Source organism: Coptis chinensis, chromosome 5, assembly GCF_015680905.1.
Source record: "Coptis chinensis isolate HL-2020 chromosome 5, ASM1568090v1, whole genome shotgun sequence".
Classification (NCBI taxonomy): domain Eukaryota; kingdom Viridiplantae; phylum Streptophyta; class Magnoliopsida; order Ranunculales; family Ranunculaceae; genus Coptis; species Coptis chinensis.
In genome coordinates, this window is record NC_141460.1 from 46115114 (window position 1) to 46138969 (window position 23856).

Below are 23856 nucleotides of genomic sequence, written 5' to 3' on the forward strand. Positions count from 1 at the left end.
GACTTGTCCTTTTGAATATCCATTTCATTCCATCTTAAACCATTTCCTAATCCCCGCAACACCTAATAAAGACCTCTAGCTCAATTAAGATTAGGTTAGTGTGATAGTAAGTGGCAGATGTGTTTGATCGACTCTGGCTTCCTTGTTTGTCATTGAGATTGTAAGGTAAAGTGTGCCCACTGCACAATTGGGAGTAAAAAACTGAGCGGAAAAATCAGAGTGGTTTTTGTCTTGACATTTATGTGAGGACCTACTTAAGGACGCTATTCCGAGTTTCAGAAATGAACCTGCTAGGCATTTCATAGTATTACTCGTAGTATTTATATTTGTATCATAGATGATTGATTATTATGCATGTATTAGTTTAGGGTTTTGACTTAGTTATTCTTATTCAGTTGCTAGTGAGATGTATAGATAGTTGGGACATGAATGAGGAAACAATAGTTTTATTTCTTAGTCGTTGTAGTATAGTTGAAGTTTGTGAGTACCTTCACTGGAAAACTCTCACGAGGCTATAACTCGTCCACTAGGGAATTCCTAGTGGTTTAAGGCCTTGTTGCATATGGTCAATGCAATCGCACTCAGCAAAACGAGTGTAGATAGAACTCCATTTTTGGTCACTTATTCTAATTTCTCATCTTTGCTTGAGGACAAGTAAAATGCTGTTTGGGGGTGGTTTGATAAGAGCCCAAAGCTGTAGTTTTAACCCTGTAACAGTCATACTTTTAGACAAATTATGTGAGTAATAATTAAGAGTTAACACTGATTATGTGTTTTTATGCATTCCAGGTTTCAAAGTCCATTATGTGCAGAAATGTGCCACTTTAGCGAGATAAAAGAGCAAAGGTCGGTTACTAAGGAGTTCCGTGATTAAAGGCCTAGATTCAAGAAGACAAAGCCTTCTTAAAGCCCAGTCAAAAGCTGAAAAGTCAACACGGGCAGAAATAGCACACAAGTCAGCAGAACTTTCGATGGCCGTATCTTTAGACTCAAACCTCGGAATGGGGCCTACTTTATGTCAAAAGAACCGGCTCGGAAAGAGATTTCCAATGGTCCAAGCCTTGACCCAATCAGAGGAGCAGAAGTGGATGAAAAGTTTGTTGAAGCCAACAGCAGCTGAAGAGGCCTTTTTGGACTGAAAATATTGGGTTTTGGGCCTGATTCTCTGGCCCAAAACATGGCTCCAAGCCCATGCACGATTTTTGGATCTGGACATATAAAAACCAAAGATTAGCTTTTTGTTAATGGTAGCTAGTTAGACCTAAAACAATATAGATAATTCTAGATCTAGTTTAATTAATTAAATTAAGTTTTAGTTCCATTTTCAATTCTTGTTTTAGATTAAGTCTTTGAATCATTGTTCTTGATTGATTAGATAAATAAAATAGTTATTCTATCAATTTCGAATTGTGTTATTTCAATCTATTAGATCTAGTTTTAATTATTGTTGGTTACCATTTCTTAGTTGTTAATTAGAATTTAATTATCGTTTAGTTTAGATTAGTAAATTTGAATCTTGATAATATGTTTAGTTTAGATTCATATGGGAATGATTATGAATGATTCAAGGCTAAAACCTCCATGAGAGGGGTTGATGAAGCCTTGATGAAAACTTAGTGGTATAGTGTAGAAGTATTGTAGAATCTATTCCAATCTAGAAGGTCGTGATTCGCCATAAGAATGGGTGGACGACATCACATGCTAGTTAGTACTCGGTAGAAATGCCATGAACACTAGGGATTAGAACTCGAATTTTTTGCCGTAAGAACGTAAGAATCGAGATACAAGAATCTATGCTAGGCTATTAAGTTGGATTCGAGGTGGATTCAATTCCCCTCTAATCCTTTATCTAGATTCAACATAATCAATTTCATATACGTATCGTAGTATAACACACCTTCGTAAAGCTCTCATTGGACTTAAAAACGACTAATTAGATTAGAAAACAATTCCATGCTAGAGCACTAGGAGTGGAACGAACTTCCTACTCCACTATATCTCATAGGATTGAGAGTAGAGAAATCTTTGATAAGCATATAGGATCATAAATAGTTTTAGTTTACTTACGTTTTGAGTTTTATCGTTCATTTCGTAGGTAAGCTATTCAATTTTATTGTTATCAGTAAGCTCGATGATAAGCGGTGAATTTTCATCGTAGCGTCTGCCTAGTATAATCAATTCGAATTTATCTCCCATTTCACGAATCACACTGACTACACCTACCCCGTTGTTTACCTCCTCTTGTATATACGTGACTCTTTTGTTGTATGTAGTTCTCAACTTAAAATCCATTAATGTTTCCTCGTCAAATCTGTTCTCGGTGACATTTTCTTCAAGTTATATTCACAACTCTTCTTGACAATCGAATTACGGTGACCTTAATGTTTGGGTGTTCGGACATTCTTTCTGCATATGCTAGTGCCTCCCACGATCGTCCAGCCGCCCAAAAACCACTTGCCACATGATAAGATGACGAAGTTATCTAAACCACCACCGAGCACCCCCCGGTCAATAATGATACCAACAGAGAAAGGTGCATTTTCAAGGACATTCTTGTTCATTGTCCTTATCCCACTTTGTGGTGAAGCCGGTATCCAAATGTTTGTGGAAGGGAGAATTATGAGAGAAATCATTTTTCGATCGCAAGCTTACACGTCATTATTAGATAGATGTGTATTATGTTACCACGGTGTAGGGTGCAACTGAAACTCTCCCTTTGTTTTTTCTTCATAAGACCTGAACACACCGGCGATTCTTTGGGATCTTTGTATTAGGAGAAGAAGAAGATCTTTAAATGCGATCTGTGAGAAATGATTTGGGGAGTTTAAGTGGCCAACAATCTCAACAAAATGAATGATGTTCAAGTTGATGGGGCTAGTTTTTTTTTTGGATTGGTGGCCATCATGAGATAGATCACAGATAGTACATTCGGCTCATTGTGGATGCAAGCAAGAATTCACAGTGGAGTGTTAAGTTTAGAGTGTGCAATGGTTCTTCTATTGAGTAGATTATATTTCATTGACGACTTGTGGAGATATCTTACTAGGGGTGCAGAAGCCCCGGTTATGACCACTGTCGACAATACCATGATTTGAAAGTAGTCGTAATTGACTAGCTGCCATTTAAAAAAAACAAAAATAAAAATAAAAAATGAACCAGTTGTCGTACTTACATGAACATAAACACAGTAAGCCAACAATAAGAGGTATTATATATGGAGCATGATTTCCTGTAATATAGTATACCTGAACGGCCGTCAATACTTGGAAAAAGGAAAGATCCATAAAGCCTTGGGTATTCATTGTGAGGCCAAGTAAAATAGCATCCTTGGACGACATGTTGTAGTAAAGAGCAGGTAAAAATGCTCCTAAGAACTTTCCAGTGCAACTAACGAGAACAACCATTCTAACAATGAGAGCGGTAGATAAGTCGATCAGATATACATTCATCGCCATCCCATTCGTGGTGTAGAAAATTGGCATGATCAAACATTTATTGAAAAGTTCAAGCCTATTAACTAGGGCTGATCCTAGAGGTGGCCCTGGTGGTATCATCAGCCCAAAAATGAATGGCCCAAACATAATATCAAGGTCGAGAAGTATAGAAAAATATGCTAACAATACTACCGCTACAAACACCACAAACAGATATCCCTACTGCATTGTCTTTCCATCTAGTATCCGATTAATCATCCAATTTATCGCTGGCCGCAGTGCAAACATAACTACCATAACTACCATAACTACTATGGCTATAGTGAGACACCCATATATAGCTATATTTAGGATGCTTAGATTTTGTTGATGGGTCCAAAAAATTGTCATTACTGATATATACAATATACCACTGATCAATGAAGAACTTAAGGCTAACTGGCTGAACTCCGTGTTGAAAATATTAAGCTCAGAAAAATAACTAGCAATGGAAGGGAAAGCCGGAATGGATTCTGCAACTCCAACCATTATAAGATGATAGTATAACGTTTTGTTTACGTGTTGACTGAATATTGATGAGAAAAGAGTAGCACATGCTGTAGAGAGTATCGCTAGAAGTAAAATTACCAAAATGCAAGTTATTATAGCTTTTCTTCCTGTCCTTGGTATCATCCTGGGGTTCATCTTCACTCCAATCAAGAAGATTTGGAAAATTATTCCCAAAGTTGAATATAGATCTAATGTGGTGAAACTTGGCTCGACGAAAATTGTCCGTAATTGTTTGTTTCCAGTGATAGGACCCAAAATGCTAGGACCTACTACGATGCCCGCCTGTTAGATAAGAAACATTAAAATAATTATTATTAAAAAAAAATAAAAACATTCAACACTATTTTTTTTCAAAAATTTATTTCCCGTAATAAGGTCCAAAATTGTGTTAATGAAAGGAAATGCACACTATACATCTCTTTTGGTGTTGCTACAGTGGATGCAACTACCAACATTCAAGCTCAATTAAATAAAATTCTAAGCTCAATTAAATAAAATTCTTAGTAGACCACCCAGTTTTAGCCTCCTTGGGAGGCCTAGAATCCAATAGAATTAAATTCTAAACATACTCCAAATCCTTTTATGAAGTCTTCCACAGAGCTATGGTAATCCCATACAATCGTAGACAACATATTCATTGTGTTTCAAATACAAAAATCTAAATAGGAATTGAATTATGAAAGTTTGTCAAACACACATTTCGTAAATTTGAATCAAATTCTATTATAGTGGATTCCATTCCAATAGTTTCCAACTCCATCCTATTCCTAATTAGTTTCCACTTTAAGTTGCCAAACGTACTCAGGTACACCATATCATACTCCTCCCAATTACATGGTGGTTTGCATTCAGACCAAATTTGTTCAAAAATAGTTAAACTAGTACCATGCATGTTTTGCTATTATATCAGCCGTGAAGCTAGTTTTCTTCCTTCCCTGTGTGAAATTTTCCTAATCATATATAGAATCTTGTTTTGTTCAAGGTATATGCACAATATAGAATTCTAATCTAGTAATATATTAAATACATACCATATATCTTGTCATTATCTTGTCTTCCTCCACAATAATGACAATATATAAATCTTTTACAAAGATGGCATCTCTACTTATATTTGATGACATTAGCAAATTGAGTTCATATTTCCATAAAAAACATAGATGAAGTGGATAATAGCAATAGAAAGTGATCCGGTTTATGATCTATCAAGACTTGATTTTACTCAGATCCTCAATCCATCAACAACTTATTAGCTTTTGTATACAGTTAGTCAATTCAAATATCTATCACGATAGGGATATAACATTATATACAATATAAGGACAAATCTATCTATCGTGAATTTGAAATTGTAACTAAAAATTGGCAAACAAAGATAAATATGACTGGGCGCCTTTATATCTTTATCCACCCTTCATCATGAATATTTGATATAAACAGGTTTATTAAGGTTGCCGACTTGCCATTGAATTTCTGCTTACCCTTGAGAAAATCCCAATTCAACCCTGCTAGTGGACATGCACCACTAGCTTGAAGGGTGCCAGTTACGAAACTAAGTAAGGTAGATGCAAGGCATTCACTTTACAGTTAATTTAACGTTATAACTTATTAAATATATTAATTGATAGTAAGTTTGTGCAAATTAGCTTTTGAACTTAATATTGAGATTTCTAATGACTCCATCTTAAAAGCAAAACTGTTGTATTCTAAGTTACATTGATACGATTATGTGTGTCCATACCCGAAACGAATATGAAATGTCAAACATGGAATCGAGATATATTTTATACCATTTATGTCAGTTTTTGGTCCGTGTTTTGATCGATAGCATCTTAAGAAAGAATCGTTCATTCAAGGCAAAGCAAACTTCGCTTCTCTTTTCATAAATAGACTCAGTTAGAGATCTTCCTGATTGTGTGACCAAAATGGATACATAGATACTGATGTAGGATGAGAACGTTCACTTTTAGGTATTTCTATTAGTAGAATTATTAAGTTGATGTAGTAGTTTCTTATGTTGGGTTTAATTAGATTTAGAAGTCTAGGATTCTTGGTTATAAAGTTTGGCTTATTTATATAAGGAGGCCAATGTTAGTTGTTTTAGGTATTCAATTATTCAATCAGTTCAATTATCTAAATTATCTCAAGCCTAATATTTTCCTTCTCCAATTATTCTTCATCTCCTTCAATCTTAATTTATTATTCGTCTAAACTCTTCAATCTCCTTCGTTCAATTATTCTATTAAGGATTTCCATATCCTATCTTCTAAATCTAATTATTCCCCATCAGATACGTATCCGACACTGATTATTTTAAAAAAAACTTGTAAGTCCATGTAACATAAGTTGTATTTAAACAAAATCTAACATGACCACTTCCACAACACCCCAGTTCCATTTTTTTGGGAAGAGATTAAACACATCTTGTACTTAGGTAAAGCAGAACAAAATGCATCAATGTTCACTAAATTTGGCATATAATTCAAGGGCTAGGACTCTAATGTGGTGGGAAACAAAAGCAGCATGCATTATGTATTTACATACATATCCATGCAAAAAAGACATCAAATCTGGGCACCCAGCTCAAAATCAATTGGCAATAAGTGGCTCGTCCCCGAGATTTATGTGTTATATGCATGGGCGCATGGCTTCATATACCCGATATGGGATCATAGATCTCACGACGCCCCCTAATGTGTGACGTATCTTGAGCCAAACATGTGGACACATTTTAATGAGTGATGTAACGTACATGGGTATTTGGGGCGTTGCTTATCTTGAGCCAAACACATGGACACTTTTTTAAAATAACACACATATGTGATGTAAAGTACATGGGTATTTTGGTCCATAGAATAGTCCGCTTTGATACCATATTAAATTTGGGTATCCAACTCAAAACCAATTGGCAATGAGTGGAGAGGCCCCATGATTCTTATACAAGGGAACATCCTCTTCTCCCTATTGAGAACAAAGGTATGAATTTGGGTCTCAAACAGTAGAACATGATATCCGATATCAATTATAAATCTCAAGAAAAGAAAATACAGACTGTCAGGTATGTTGATATGACAAGAAGTCCTATATTCTCAAACACAAGCTGATTGGCATGCCATTGCAGATAAGGTTGACAAGGATAGGATACAAATTCCGAATACTTACCCAAGGTAACCAATCATTAAAGAAACGCCCCACACGGTGCTTTCCCTGCCTCTATTATACGGACTAATGTCAGCTCTTGCCTAATTTCACCAGTTCGAAAGAAAAAGAAAAGAAAAGTAGATTCATCAACTTCCATCTCACAAGTTTCATGAAAGTCCACAAAAGTATATTCAAATTTTTCTTTATTATATATTTTAGAAGTAAATAATGTAGATTTTAGAAAGCAAAGACAAAATCTAATAGACAATGAAACAATATACATAAACCGGACTTGAGGTACCTATAAACAGAACGAGTAATTCCAAAGACAACCCATTAAGTTCCTAGTCTTCCTACGATAGGTCTAACCAAAGAGTAAAACAACATGCTCCTTATATAATTGATAGCTAAATATTCTAATTTTGATTTAGCATAGCAGGCGTTGGCAGCTTCTAAACCATTTAAAACTTTCCAGTATCAAGACACTATGATGTTTTTGGATTCCCCAGAGAGATGGGGGAGGGGGGTTGTTTTTAGATAAAATCCCAAATGGAGATGAGAAAATTGATTTTAGAATCCCAATCATAGTAGGCTTAGTGTACAAGTTTGAGCAAGTAAACCTCCGGACTTGAGATTTAAACAAGGTTATGTTTTATCAACCTCCTATTCAAAACTAGTACCTAGTTCTTTACATATGATCATTGCAGCCCTACTCCCCTTTCGTTGTACATTTTATAGAAGGTATTCATTCATGTTGGGGTTCCACAAATGCTTCACACATAAAATTCCTCACAACAGTGAATAACATAATGGTCAAACACTCAAATAAACTAGGATAAGAGAAAAGAACTTCTAAAACTTAGAAGGAAGCTCTTAATAAGGGAAAGAAACACTCTTCAAAAGCATACCAACCTCTTCAACCCACTAGGTTTCTATCAAATCTCTCAATATGATCTCAAACAATTTGCGCAAAAGAATTTTCAAAAATAGACGAGGTATCCACCCAGTCGAGTACCCAAATTATTGCTCCCACAAAAAACATTTTTAGAAGAAGTGATTTCAAGGAAAAAGTCAAAGCAAAAAATTATAAATAAAAGTAACAAGTAGCGAGGTGTCTTACTTAACAACCTAACTCCCCTCGACGACAACAGTGTCATCCATGAATTGTGGGAGAGAAATGTCAATGCCTATCTTCCAACCTGAAAGCCTTAAAACCAATTGGTTAATTTGCCTTATAAAATTCTTATCAGTACCCTAACCAGTACTATCAGCAAACGAGGGAAAAGGTCTCAACTCTGTTCCAAATTGGTATACTTTACACTCTAGCTTACGATTTAAGCATAGTTCTTAAGGGATACTAAGTGATAGATTTTGCTTGTGTATCCAACGAAACCCCTCACATTCAGGCAAAGCCAAGCAGGTAACAAATGGAAACATTTCTAAATTCATTTTGTGGGAGACAAAATACATTTTCAGTGAATACAAATGGTCAAAATGTCATGTTATACAAGAGAAAGGAGACAAAACAAAGGATAATAATGTTCAACTATTCTTTCCAATATTATCGTGGCTATTCATGTACAAGATAGCCAGTAATATAGTTTGTGATCCTTCTTTTACGGTTTTACACATTCATTAAGTGGATAATATGCCCATTCGACTACAGAGTAGTAAATCTGATTTGAAAACAAAGAAATTATAGTAGTCGTACTGACACCCGTAAATAAGATAGGAATCTACTTAGTGAAAGAATTACCGGATATAGGACAAATACCGAGCATCCTATAGTCACTACTATAACAATCAAGTAGTCTCGGCCCTTATATCTCTTCTGCATAATTAATGTGCCCCAAACCTGCAGATAAGAAAGGAAATCTTTTTGAGAGACAAAATATAATCACTTGACATGGAGATTCAGAACCTTGCTTAAGATGAATGGTAGAATATTTTTTCATCCTAAACTAAGTTATACAACCAATATTAAAAAAAGTAGACAATTACACAACATGAGAATGGAGGATTCCAAGCAACTAAGCTTGGTTCAGAATGAGAGTACAGGAGAGCCGAACTCAAAACGATGCCAGTATTTACTTTAGAACATTTATCTATGATACCGTAATACTTCAATAAACACTGAAACCAACACGAGGACACCGTCGATCGACACTTACATGGGTACTTCTTGAACGACTACCCTGTATCCTTTCGCGCTTTCGTCTATTGCCCACACACTTATGAATTACTTAATTCCTTCCGAAACTAAGTCACTAGATAGTATATTGCAAACAAAAATTATTCTAGAAAGGAGTGCAATCCTTAAAGTGGTATTACATCTATTATCAACTGTGATTGCATTTTATAATATGCATAGTACTTAAGATAAACTGCTAAACTTAAGAATAAAGCTATTGTCTACAAAGATGGTTGCATATTGCAGGTGCCGACTAGCAAAGTCGGTAAAACCTTTGGGTGATGATACCAGAGGTCTGGGGCTCGAACCCCGCCAGCATCAAAGAGTTACTAATCTCATTTAAAACAGGCTTACCAATCGAAAAAAAAAAGATGGTTGCATAATAGCTTTAAACAAAAAAAAACACTAGAAAACATATTATGTATATTATGTACATACATACAGCAAGTAATCGTGCAAATGAAGTCAGGAAGCTAATTTTTCAGGGGCTATTTTCTTTAAATTGTTGTTGTACAAAATAACTACCACAATACTTCATTCATTATCTATCCAATGCATTTAATGTACTGGCTAATACTTCTGGTTGTGGCCACTAATAGCGTCAGATCACTTCTAAATCTTGTAGCAGGACAAAGAATAACATACTGTCGGAGGAAGAAGAGTCTGTTGAAGATAATTTTGACGGCCTATATGACACTGAGGATGAGATGTTGGATCTCGAATTATTGAAGGAATACTACAGCAGTGAGGTAGAAGGAGAAGACAAACAGGAGATGAGGAAGAAGAGACCATCTAAGTCAAGTGATAGTGGTCATCTGGTGTACGAACTAGGTTATTGTGGTGTTTGTGGGTGCTTTTGTTCTTGATTATCAACTGGTCACCTGCTTGTTATTTTCCGTTCTGTTTTTCTTTCCTTTCTTGTAATCAGGGGTTGGTGATTACTCAAATCATTCTAATGGTGGCAAAAATAGGGTGATTTTTATTCTTAGGGGTACTAGAGTAATTTAACCACAAAATTAGGAAAAAACATGAAAAATTCCATAAAAACTAGGGTTGTAGCAGCCGTAAGTCCTAGCACACCATCTGGAAGTGCTGGGTATATCTCATCTGATGAGTCCGATCTTGAAGTGGATAGCTTTGAGAGTGATATGAGAGCCAAATATGGCGAGAGATCGGTTGAAAATTATAGGAGAAAATTGCTGGAGGAGTTTGAGACCTTTAAAACATGAAGAGACCATGAAGAGTCACTAGAACTGAAGAGTCTTAAGCCATCAAAAGAGTCCTTACTCAGAGAGGCTCAGGGGTTGTTGGATGCTGTTAAAGCAATTGAAGACTCAATTGATACGACCTCACCAGTTAGACATGAAGAAGAAATACGAGAGGTAACAAGAACTGAGGGAGTCGGGGAAGATGGAGACTTTATTATTAAGAGAGTTGAAACCAAGGTGAGTGAAGAGAAAACTAAAGATTCTGAACTGAAGGGATCGGGAACTACTGTAACAAAGCCGAATGCTTTTGAAGATGGAGTAGCAGATCCTAAAAAATCTCAAGCGCGATCTGAGATGGCAAAGAATGCAACAGATGACAAAGATATTGGAAGTTCAAGCAAAGGACATGATGACAAAGAGGCGAAAGATGAAGAAAGTGAAATACAGCTAGAGAAAGGAGGAAGCTTTGAACCCAAGCAAGGTGTGTCTAATACAAATATTGCACTCGAGGCTTCTGCTATTGAGAACGAAAAACAAAAACAGAATAATGGAGGTCTCAAAGCTAAGAGCTCATGGGCAGAAGTTATTGGGAAACACAGCAGCAGGAAAAGAAGAACTAAGATATGTACCACCAACCATGGTTAATGGTAAGCCGATTATTCATGTGCAAAGCTAGCAATTCGCAGGCTTCAACAAGAAATTCGAAAATTTGATTGTGGGTTCTTTTGTGGGTAAGAGGATGAACTACAACTATGTTAAGGAGATAGTTAGTAGGACATGGCGGATAAAGAGTTTTGTAATGAAGCCTTATGGAGAAACGATGTTTACGTTCCAGTTTGAGAAAGATGATGATCGAAAGGCAGCTTTAGATATTGGTTCTTTCCATATTGCGAGTAAACTGTTTGTGGTTAGGCCGTGGAGACTTTTTGTCGAGGCAGAAATGCGAGAGCTGAAAAAATCCCAATATGGGTAGTGGTTAAGGGACTACCATGGCAATGTGGAATAAGGATGGTTTTAGCCAAGTGGGAAGTGTTGTCGGAATACCCATGTTTACAGACTGACTAACGGAAAACATGTCCAGAACATCCTACGCAAGAGTGTGTGTAGAGATTGATGTGCAATGCCCATACCCAGATAACATTCCTATGGTGCTAGACCAGAGAAGGGCATACAAGGTGGATTTTGAATACAGCTGGAAGCCACCAAGCTGCCAGTTATGTAAGGTTTTCGGTCACACGATACATAGCTTCCCAAAAAGGCCTATGGTAGAGAAACCAAAGGCAGAGAGTGGAGGGAATGTGGTGTGGCTGAAAAAAGAGGTAAAGGTGGTTGATGTTACCAAAGAGTTAGAAGAAAAGGGTGAACCAAGCACGATAGTAGCATCAGAGGAAAACAAAACATACCACACAACAACAGAAAAGGCAGAGGTGCAAGAAGTCGTGCAAGTAATAGATGAAGGGGGATGGGAATTGCCAGGTAAGAAGCGTAGATGCAAGGCTAAAAGTAATGAAGCCATGCACAGCTCAGAGAGAGATGGCATGAGGGGTCCAGAGAGGAGTAGCCTCTAATCTGAACGAGAAGTACAAAACAAGACCAAAGAAACTGAAGAGAACAATAAAAGGAGACTTTTGCTGTTACAGCATGGGGACAATAGATTCAAGCAATTATCTGAAATTGAACTCAGTGGAGAAAATGCAGCAGTCATACAAGAGACCACAGAGATGGAAAAAGAAGTGACCAGAGTAGTAGTAATAGGTGGGGGGAGTGGAATTTCCAGCAAAGAAAAGACGAGTTCTAGTCTTCAAGGTTCGTCTAAACCCTTAAATGATAAGTAAAGCCTGCTGGAACATGAGGGGCTTTAACAAAGCTTTTAAGCAGGTTGAAGTCCGAGATATGGTGAGGAAGTTTGATATAAGCATAATGGGTCTAGTTGAAATGCGAGTAAAGGCAAAAAATCGAGATAAAGTTTTTAACAAAACTTTTATAGAATGGCAAATGGAATGTAATGCTAATGGAGATGATTCGGAAATATATGGGTATGCTGGAATCCTAGAGAGTGTGAAGCCAAATTGATGAAAAAAGATGAACAGAAAATCACTATGGAAGTGGCAACAATTGCGAGGGAAGAGTTTATAATGACAGTAGTGTATGGTAGTACCGATATGGGAACAAGGAGGCAGCTATGGAGGACCATCATTGATCTTTCTTGCACCATTCAGAAGCCGTGGGTTGTAATGGGTGACTTCAATACAATATTAAGTGCCCAAGAAAAGATAGGAGGGACAAAGGTCAGACCATATCATTTTGCAGACCTCTTAGATTGTGTTAGTATCGCGGGATTGGTGGATATCAAAAGCAAGGGAAATTTTCTCACATGGTCCAACAAACAAGAGGTCCGAATTAGTAGTAAACTTGATAGAGTTATGGCTAATGCGGAGTGGATGGGTGAATATGGGGATTATGAGGCCAATTTTTTGAATCCAGGAGCAGTGTCAGACCACTCGGCTGTTGTGGTGAGATCGATAGCTCAAAGAAATCAGAAAAAGAAGGCGTTCAGGTTCTTCAATTTTTGGTATAAAGAGAGAGACTTTATGCATACAGTAGAGAGAGCATGGCAAAGTGCAGTGGTGGGTAACCCAATGTTTGTATTCATGAAGAAACTCAAGCTAACTAAGACCGCACTCATACAGTGGAACAGAGAAAGAGTAGGTAATGTGGTTAACAGAGTTAAAGACTCAAAAGCAGCTATGGATTTGGTGCAAACTGAATTACAGTCGCAGCCAATGGATCGAGCACTTATAAGAAAAGAAAAAGAAGCCATCACAACACATGTCCAAGCAGTTACATCCGAGGAGGATATGTACAAACAGAAATCGAGGGATCAAGTCATTGTACTGGGAGATAACAATACAAAATATTTTTTCAAATTGATGCAAGCCAGAATAGTAACTAACAAGATATCTTGCCTAAAAGATGCCTCTGGGAATGTTGTTCAAGATAGCAATGCTATTGGGGATGAATGTGTGGCCTTCTATACAGTTCTATATAGCCCAAATAACATGCAAGAAGTGGATTTCAGTGGCTTTCAACAGATGGAACCCCGACAACAGCTGGAAATAGAAGAGTATGAACAGTTACAGAGAGAAGTGACTCGAGATGAAATTATAGAAGCTCTTGCAGACATTGGTAATGATAAGGCCCCGGGAAATGATGGTTTCTCATCCTTTTTCTATAAATGCACTTGGAGAATCATCAGCGAAGACTTTATAAGGGCAGCAAATAATTTCTTCCGATCAAATCATATGTTGAATGAGGTAAACTTCTGCCAGTATTACTCTTATTCCTAAAGTGCATATACCTACTTCTCTGGGAGATTACAGACCCATTGCTTGCTGTGGTGTGATGTATAAATGTATCACCAAGGTCATGACAAGAAAAATGAAAGAACTGATGCCTAAGGTGATTATTCTAAACCAATCAGCCTTTATTACTGGGAGGAGCATACAAGACAACATCTTGTTATCTCATGAAATTATGCACAATTATCATCGTGATCACCACCCTCCAAGATGTGCTATAAAAGTGGATTTGAAAAAGGCTTATGATTCGGTGAGATGGGAAGCAGTGGAATTTGCCATAAGAAGAGTGGGTATACCAGAGAGATTCATTGCCTGGGTTAGAACTTGTGTGGAAACAACATCTTACTCCATAATGATAAATGGATCATCTTATGGCTATTTCAGAGGAAAAAGAGGGATTCGACAGGGTGATCCCATATCCCCTTACCTTTTTGTACTTGTAATGGACTTATTCACTGATATTATGATGCATAGCGTGAGCCATGGGCAGTACAAACTACATTATAAGTGTGTAGATCCTATTATTACACATCTGTCCTTTGCAGATGACTTGATGGCATTTATGAACGGAGATGTACAATCTGCTATTCAGCTCAAGTAGAATCTGCAAGTCTTTGAGAACACTACAGGGCTAGAAGTTAATTTACAAAAGAGCAACATCTTCTTTGCAGGAGTGGATGATGCCAGTTGCATAGAAATTGATCAAATTCTGCAGTTTGAAAGAGGGGTGCTACCTGTGAAGTACTTGGGCCTACCTTTAATCACTACGAGGTTAAGGTCGACTGACTATTGTTCTTTATTGTTGAAAGTGGCTACAAGAATTCAGAGCTGGAAGGGAAGGCTTCTATCTTATGCAGGAAGGCTACAGTTACTGAAGGCGGTGTTGAACAATCTAAGTGTATACTGGCTGGCCTCATACACTATACCATAGAAGACTTATGATGATATTAACAGATTGTGTCGGAATTTCCTTTGGATAGGACCAGATTGTACTCAGTCGCATGCACTTATAGGGTGGGATGACATTTTCCATCCATATGAAGAGGGTGGACTGGGGATCGAAACTTGGAAACAGTTAATCAAGCAGCTACTATGAAACATGTCTGGAAGATTGTTACAAGGGTAGAGAACTTATGGGTGAAGTGGGTGTATAAAAACTTGATAAGAGATAGAAGCTTCTGGCTCTTAAAGACTCCACAAGATTGCTCGTGGAGTTGGCGGAATATACTCAAGGTAAGAAAGGAGGCAGCAGAAATAGTGATTCATCAAATTGGTAATGGACGCGAGACAAGTTTCTGGAATGAACCATGGAGTGATGCTGGGATTCTGAGAGACAAATTCCCTCAGGCCTTATGGTATGATAGTACATGTAATGTGAATAACAGAGTATCTAATTTCATTAAGGAGGGAAGATGGAGCATTCTGCAGAGAATTCTAGTGCACTTTGCTGACTTTCGAAGGGAGCTAGAACAAGTTGAGATTATGGGGATGGAAGACAAGCTGGTCTGGACGTCATCTGTACATGGTGAGTATTGTATGAAAGGGACTTATGATAGCATAAGGAGTGTATAACAAAAAGTACGGTGGGCCAAGTTAGTGTGGTATACAAATAGAATTCCCCACCATTTAGTCATCAGCTGGTTAGCTTTAAAAAGGGGACTCAAGACGTTACAAAAATTGAAGGAGTGGAACAAAGTATCAACAGATACATGCGTACTCTGCTGGCAAGGCGTCGAGACAGAGGAACATATCTTCTACAGCTGCAGTTTCGCAAAGACAATATGAGGGTTCGCTACTTCAGAGAATGGGTTATGTTAGATTGGTCGCGAATTCATGGGAAGTTGAGATTGAATGGGTGATAGCAGAAACACGAGGAAAGGGATGGGAACAAGATGGTTTGAGGCTGGTGTGGAATGCCTTCATGTATAAGACTTGGAAAGCAAGGAATGACCGTATCTTCCAGAACAAACACTCCGATGCACACCAGCTGGTCGATGAAGTGTTCAGAGATGCTAGGACCAAATTGCTGGGACTAAACATTCGAATGGAGCAAGGCCCTGATGCTCATAACTTCATGGAAAAGTGGAATATGGACATTGGTGTGAAACAGAGGAACTATATGTACTGCAAATGGGTGAGAGCAGGGAGTGGTATTTGGAACCTTAATACTGATGGTACGCTGCAAGGAACTGAAGGTGGCTGGGCAGCAGCGCTACGCAATGACAAAGGAGAAGTTTTGGTAGCAAATTTTGGCAAAGCAAGCACACAAGATATCGCACTAATAGAATTACAAGCAGTTCAGCAAGGATTGGGAATGGTAGTGCGAAAGGGCATCAAGAAAATCGAGGTACAAACTGATTCGACAAATGTAATATCGTTTCTCAACACGAACAACAAGTACCCATGGGCAGTAGAAGCAATGATTCGGAGTATCAAGAACTTGAAGGAATAGTTTGATCATTTTCAAATTAATCACGTATATAGGGAAACGAACAGATTAGCTGATGCATTAGCGAGGAATATTCCTACTGTTAGCTACATAGATTTAGTTCCAAGTTCATTTTCTGAGGATGTAAAGAAAATTATATTTGAGGAAGCTAGTGGTAAACAATATCAAAGATTGTAATAATTCAAATTTTTTTATCCTCTATGAGGAAGGGGTAGGGGACATCTTAATTAAAAAACCCCGCTTACCCACCAAAAAAAAAAAATCAGGGGTTGGTGTCTTAGGGTTATGGGGCAGGTTTTGGGCTTGAAAATTAGCTACTGGCTAATAATTCAACTGTTAATTTAATCCCATTCATTAATATTATTACATTTTCTTTTATGTATCCAAAAATAAAATAAAAATTGTAGTAGGAGTTGTTTCTTTGGAGCAAAAAGCTAATACTTGGAGAGTATGCTCCTAAAACTGTAGGAGCATGCTTTTGGAGTCAATCGACCACCATGTCACTCAGTTCTGTTCTCTGTGGAAATGATACTTAACTCTGTCTTGCATACATACTAGATCACTGAGGTAAAACAGGCGATTGTTAAGGAACAATATATAGCTCCTTGCAAATTCCACAAGGAAACATACAAGACGTACATAAATAATTCTATGGAGCTAACCCTTAAAGTTTTTGTTTACTATAGGTAACACTTCAATAGGTAAGTTGTGGCGGGAATATATGCAGGATACTAAAATTTTGAATTCAGTCAAACATCTATCAAATCCAATAGAGCTAAAAGTTATTTTGCAATGTTCAGTGACGATTAAAGAACTTAAGACCTAGAAATCCTTTGGAAGCAGCATCACGAAAAATGAGTTTGGAAAGATGAGAATAAATAAGTCACTTACCATAACGGGTATCATCTTAGAACATTTTGCAAGTGTCTGAACTGGAAAACTAACATACTTGAGGGCCTGGTGAAAAAAAACATGTGACATCATTAATATACAGGCAAAATTAATTATAAAAAAAAAAGAAAAAGAAGAAATGGTACATACCTCATATTGGCAAGTTGTTGTGAGTATGTTTGATACTGAGATAAGGCAATACTTATAGATTGGAGCAACAGGGTCCAAGGCTTTTTTACTTGCCTAAAAAAGATATTGGTTAGGCAATGACACCATCTCCAGAAAGACAAAATAATAATAATAAGGTTACATATATAGTAGAGTACCAAGAAAAGCAGCTTCGCAATCAAACACACGTCATAATGCGGTTCTGAAAAACAAGAAATAACGAGTACTTAAAATACTCTTTCTTTTACCTATACGGAACTCTCATTATCTTTTCCTGCATCATTAAATTTCCCTTTTCTTTGTCAAAAATATACACAAGACAAAACTCTTGAGACGAGAATTGAATTTTTTATTAAAAAAACCTTTAAAACCCCGTAAATGACAAGAGTGATCATGACCCCAGAGACAGCGAAAACGCCTTTCCATAATAATTTATTATTATTATTATTATTATTATTCCCTTGTAATAATAATAAGCCACTCGATGGAGGAGGAGACGTCATGCTAATTATTAGAACGACACGTGGTGAGTGGAGAGGCGGAAATGTGTATTAGAAGAGTCGCGGGTGGTGGCTTTTGTATATTTTAGATTTTGTTTTGCGAGAACGGACGGTCAACGTTACTTATGCTGCTGCTGTGCCTACAACAGAAATAAATATAAATACTATTGGTCCAACTGGTTCATTTCCAAAGAGGCTTTGGGCTTTACACAGCACAGGCCCATGGGGTTGGGCTTCTACAGCCGCGACGGTACCCAATGTTTATACGCTTAAAAAATTAAAACACTTTGAAAGACAACAAGTGCATATCCACAAGATTAGATTTTACAACATCTGAATTAGGCGAAATATCTGTATTGACTAAGTTAAAAGATAAATTTGAGCACGCTAGTTTTATTTTGATTGATGTTGCATTAGCAAGAGTGTTACCTTGCCACCATAATTTGATGTCTCGAATATGTCACCAATTGTACCTAATTCAACACTATTTTTTTTCAAAAATTTATTTCCCGTAATACGGTCCAAAATTGTGTTAATGAAAGGAAATGTACACTATACATCTCTTTTGGTGTTGCTACAGTGGATGCAACTACCAACATTCAAGCTCAATTAAATAAAATTCTTAGTAGCTAGACCACCCACTTTTAGCCTCCTTGGGAGGCCTAGAATCCAATTGAATTGAATTCTAAACATACTCCAAATCCTTTTATGAAGTCTTCCACAGACCTATTGTAATCCCATACAAACAGACCTATGGTAATCCCATACAATCGTAGACAACATATTCATTGTGTTTCAAATACACAATGAAAGTAAATTTGAATTATGAAAGTTTGTCAAACACACATTTCATAAATTTGAATCAAATTCTTTTATAGTGGATTCCATTCCAATAGTTTCCAACTCCATCCTATTCCTAATTAGTTTCCACTTTAAGTTGCCAAACGTACTCAGGTACACCATATCAGACTCCTCCCAATTACATGGTGGTTTGCATTCAGACCAAATTTGTTCAAAAATAGTTAAACTAGTACCATGCATGTTTTGCTATTATATCAGCCGTGAAGCTAGTTTTCTTCTTTCCCTGTGTGAAATTTTCTTAATCATCTATAGAATCTTGTTTTGTTCAAGGTATATGCACAATATTGAAATCTAATCTAGTAATATATTAAATACATACCATATATCTTGTCTTCCTCCACAATAATGACAATATATAATTCTTTTACAAAGATGGCATCTTTACTAGGGCTGTCCACGGTTCTGTTCGAGTCGGTTTAGTCCAAATATATGAACCGAATCACAAGAGTCGGTTTCTAACTTTTCAAACCATAACCGAACCGCATCGGAAGAAAATCGAGTTCTAACCGAACTATAAAATCGGTATGGTTCGGTTTAAAACAGAATCTATTGACTTAAAGCCCAACTATTCCACCTTAAATCGGTTTATCGGTTCAGGCATTTATAAAACAGCAACATTAAGAAGGGAAATAACCAATTATACCAAATAAGATAACTAATTTTGATCTATTAAATCAATTAGATTTGAGATATGAATAGAAAGAATATCAAACCCAACATGAAAATTGATATCATTTGGCTTTAATTTATAGAAAACATATTTGTGAGATCTCTCAATCGATTGATCTATAACCAGTGTTCATTCTTCTCACGGTGAACAACGATCCTTGATAGAAAATTAGAAATTAAACTAGAAAAGAAGAAGGTGAGAGGTAGTGGTGGTTGGGTTTGTTATCTTGGAAAGGGTCACTGATATTTTGTTGAAGTGGTTGTTAGTTTGAACTTTGGAGATGAGAATATAAGAGAGGAGAGAGAATAAGAGAGGCACATGTGGCTGGTTGAGAGAGTTAGGGTTTGGTGGCTTAAGTTAGATAGTTCATTCAAAATCAATGGTCATAAATTAACTTAAAGATCTAAGGGTTTATAAAAATTATTACTAGTGTACAGCTATCGGTTCGGTTCGGTTAACCGAAGGCAAAAACTGTGAGCCGAACCAAATGAAGTCGGTGTTACAATTAGGAATCAAAAACCGAACCGGACATGTAGTAAACCGAAAAAAATGACAAATTCGGGCCACTCGATTCGGTTTTTCGGTTTTTCGGTTTTTGTGAACACCCCTAGTTATATTTGATGACATTAGCAAATTGAGTTCATATTTCCATAGAAAACAGATGAAGTGGATAATAGCAATAGAAAGTGATCTGTTTTATGATCTATCAACACTTGATTTTACTCAGATCCTCAATCCATCAACAACTTATTGGCTTTTGTATACATTTAGTCAATTCAAATATCTATCACGATAGGGATATAACATTATAAATAATATAAGGACAAATCTATCTATCGTGAATTTGAAATTGTAACTAAAAATTGGCAAACAAAGATAAATATGACTGGGCGCTTTTATATCTTTATCCACCCTTCATCATGATTATTTGATATAAACAGGTTTATTAAGGTTGGCAACTTGCCATTGAATTTCTGCTTACCCTTGAGAAAATCCCAGTTCAACCCTCGCCAATGGCCATGCACCACCAAATTGAAGGGGTGCCAGATTCTTAAACTAAGTAAGGTAGATGCAAGGCATTCACTTTACGGTTAATTTAACGTTATAACTTATTAAATATATTAATAGATAGTAAGTTTGTGCAAATTAGCTTTTGAAGTTAATATTGAGATTTCTAATGACTCCATCTTAAAAGCAAAACTGTTGTATTCTAAGTTACATTGATACGGTTATGTGTGTCCATACCCGAAACGAATATGAAGTGTCAAACACGGAATCGAGATATATTTTATACCATTTATGTCAGTTTTTGGTCCATGTTTTGATCGACAACATCTTAAGAAAGAATCGTTCATTCAAGGCAAAGCAAACTTTGCTTCTATTTTCATAAATAGACTCAGTTAGAGATCTTCCTGATTGTGTGACCAAAAACGGATACATAGATACTGATGTAGGATGAGAACGTTCACTTTTAGGTATTTCTATTAGTAGAATTATTAAGTTGATTTAGTAGTTTCTTACGTTGGGTTTAATTAGATTTAGAAGTCTAGGTTTCTTGGTTATCAAGTTTGGTTTATCTATATAAGGAGGCCAATGTTAGTTGTTTTAGGTATTCAATTATTCAATCAGATCAATTATCAAAATTATCTCAAGCCTAATATTTTCCTTCTCCAATTATTCTTCATCTCCTTCAATCTTAATTTCTTATTCATCGTAAACTCTTCAATATCCTTCGTTTAATTCTTCTATTAAGGATTTCCATATCCTAACTTCTAAATCTAATTGTTCCCCATCAGATACGTATCCGACATGGATTATTTAAAAAAAGTTGTAAGTCCATGTAACATAAGTTGTATTTAAACAAAATCTAACATGACCATTTCCACAACACCCCAGTTCCATTTTTTGGGAAGAGATTAAACACATCTTGTACTTAGGTAAAGTAGAACAAAATGCATCAATGTTCACTAAATTTGGCATATAATTCAAGGGCTAGGACTCTAATGCGATAAGAAACAAAAGCAGCATGTATTATGTATTTACATACATATCCATGCAAAAAAGACATTAAATCTGGGCACCCAGCTTAAAATCAATTGGCAATAAGTGGCTCGTCCCCGAGATTTATGTATTATATGCATGGGCACATGGCTTCAGATACCCGATATGGGACAATATATCTCACGACGCCCCCTAATGTGTGACGTATCTTGAGCCAAACATGTGGACACATTTTAATGAGTGATGCAAAGTACATGGGTATTTGGGGCGTCGAGTATCTTGAGCCAAACACATGGACACTTTTTTAAAAACACACATTTTTAAAAAATGGGTATTTCACCATAGAATAGTGATGATACCATATTAAATTTGGGTATCCAAGGAAAACCAATAGGATACCCAAATTCTTATAAAGGGAACATCCTCTTCTCCCAATTGAGAACAAAGGTAAATCCAATATCATTAAAAATCTCAAGAAAAAGAAAATACGGTTGTGTTATGTTGATATGACAAGAAGTCCTATATTCTCAAACACAAGCCGATTGGCATGCCACTTTCTAGATAAGGTTGACAAGGATAGGATACAAATTCGAATACTTACCAAAGGTAACCAATCATTAAAGAAACGCCCCACACGTGCTTTCCCTGCCTATTATCACGGACTAATGTCACCGGCCGCCTAATTTCACCACCAAAATAAAAAAGAAAAGAAAAGTAGATTCATCAACTTCCATCTCACAAGTTTCATGAAAGTCCACAAAAGTATATTCAAATTTTGCTTTATTATATATTTTAGAAGTAAATAATGTAGATCTTAGACAAAGAAAGACAAAAAAATCTAATAGACAATGAAACAATATACATAAACAAGACTTGAGGTACCTATAAAATGTAACAAGTAATTCCAAAGACAACCCATTAAGTTCCTAGTCTTCCTAAGATAGGTCCAACCAAAGAGTAAAACAACATGGTCCTTATATAATTGATAGTTAAATATTCTGATTTTGATTTAGCATAGCAGGCGTTGGCAGCTTCTAAACCATTTAAAACTTTCTAGTATCAAGACACTATGATGTTTTTGGATTCCCAGAGAGGGGGAGGGGTTTTTTAGATAAAATCCTATATGCAGATGAGAAAATTGATTATAAAATCCCAATCTTAGTAGGCTTAGTGTACAAGTTTGAGCAAGTAAACCTCCAGACCCTACAACAATGAGATTTAAACACATTGCGTAGTGTGTTTTATCAACCTCCTATTCCATTCCATACCAACCTCCTATTCTGCGACATCTCGTACCCAGTTTTCTAGTACCTAGTTCTTTACATATGATCATTGCAGCCCTACGCCCTTTTTGTTGTACATTTTTTCGAAGGTATTCATTCATGTTGGGGTTCCACAAACGCTTCACACATAAAATTCCTCACGACAGTGAATAACATAATGGTCAAACACTCAAATAAACTAGGATAAGAGAAAACAACTTCTAAAACTTAGAAGGAAGCTCTTAATAAGGGAAAGAACCACTCTTCAAAAGCATACCAACCTTTTCAACCCATTAGGTTTCTATCAAATCTCTCGATATGATCTCGAACAATTTGCACCAAAGAATTTTCAAAAATAGACGAGGTATCCACCCAAATGAAAGTACCAAATTATTGTTCCAAAAAAAAACATTTTTAAAAGAAGTGATTTCAAGGAAAAAGTCAAACCAAAAAATTATAAATAAAAGTAACAAGTCGCGAGGTGTCTTAATTAACAACCTAACTCCCCTCGACGACACGGTGTCATCCATGAATTGTGGGAGAGAAATGTCAATGCCTATCTTCCAACCTTAAAGCCTTAAAACCAATTGGTTAATTTGCCTTATAAAATTCTCATCAGTACCCCAACCAGTACTATCAGCAAACGAGGGAAAAGGTCTCAACTCTGTTCCAAATTGATATACTTTACACTCTAGTTTACGATTTACGCATAGTTCTTAAGGGATACTAAGTGGCAGATTTTGCTTGTGTATCCAACGAAACCCCTCACATTTAGTCAAAGCCAACTAGGTAACAAATGGAAATATTTCTAAATTCATTTTGTGGGAGACAAAATACATTTTTAGTGAATACAAATGGTCAAAATGTCATGTTATACAAGAGAAAGGAGACAAAACAAAGGATAATAATGTTCAACTATTCTTTCCAATATTATCGTGGCTATTCATGTACAAGATAGCCATTAATATAGTTTGTGATCCTTCTTTTACGGTTTTACACATTTATTAAGTGGATAATATGCCCATTCCACGACAGAGTAGTAAATCTGATTTGAAAACAAAGAAATTATAGTAGTCGTACTGACACCCGTAAATAAGATAGGAATCTACTTAGCGAAAGAATTACCGGATATAGGACAAATACCGAGCATCCTATAGTCACTACTACAACAA

General features: G+C 36.4%; 1 pseudogene; it reads right to left on the bottom strand.

Annotated features, from left to right (window-relative positions):
• Positions 1 to 7042: 7042 nt before the first annotated feature.
• LOC147497671 (UDP-galactose/UDP-glucose transporter 5-like) lies at positions 7043 to 17893 on the bottom strand (annotated as a pseudogene).
• Positions 17894 to 23856: the final 5963 nt, after the last annotated feature.